We start from the raw sequence: 566 nt of genomic DNA on the forward strand, positions 1-566 counted from the left end.
TACTAATATTATAATAAGAGCAGTAATGATAACCAATTGGCAGCAGATGCGGAAACACCAAAAACAATGGCAATGGTGTAATGGGAGTAAGTGGGGAAGTATGTGAAAGAGAGTACAAAGAATATTATATAAGGAAACGCAGAAAGACAAAAACAGAAATGAAGATGTAACATGAGCAGTGGAAAACACAAGCATAAAGATTGTCATCATAATAAACAAGCAGAGGATAAGGAGGGATATAAGGGAGAGAAAGGGTGCAGTATACAATCTACAGACCGAATAGACTCTGCACATTATGTTCATAAACAGTGTCAGGAAAAAAAAGTAGTGGAAATCTAGAACGACACAAGTGTACGCGATGCTACGTAACACAGAGGAAAATAATACATAAAGAAGAACAGGAGTTGATAAAGCGCCGGACGTTAATCGAAAATAATAAATACAACAACTGATGCGGTAGCAGCTGTGTATTTCGTCATGGTAGCGGATCTACAATTTAAGAATTAAGTTTAGAAGTCGGTGCTAGTTGATAGAGTGAATATGGGGCGTTGTTTGCCTAATAAAGG

The sequence above is a fragment of the Trypanosoma equiperdum genome, assembly GCF_001457755.1.
Source record: "Trypanosoma equiperdum strain OVI genome assembly, contig: ctg_1398, whole genome shotgun sequence".
Classification (NCBI taxonomy): domain Eukaryota; phylum Euglenozoa; class Kinetoplastea; order Trypanosomatida; family Trypanosomatidae; genus Trypanosoma; species Trypanosoma equiperdum.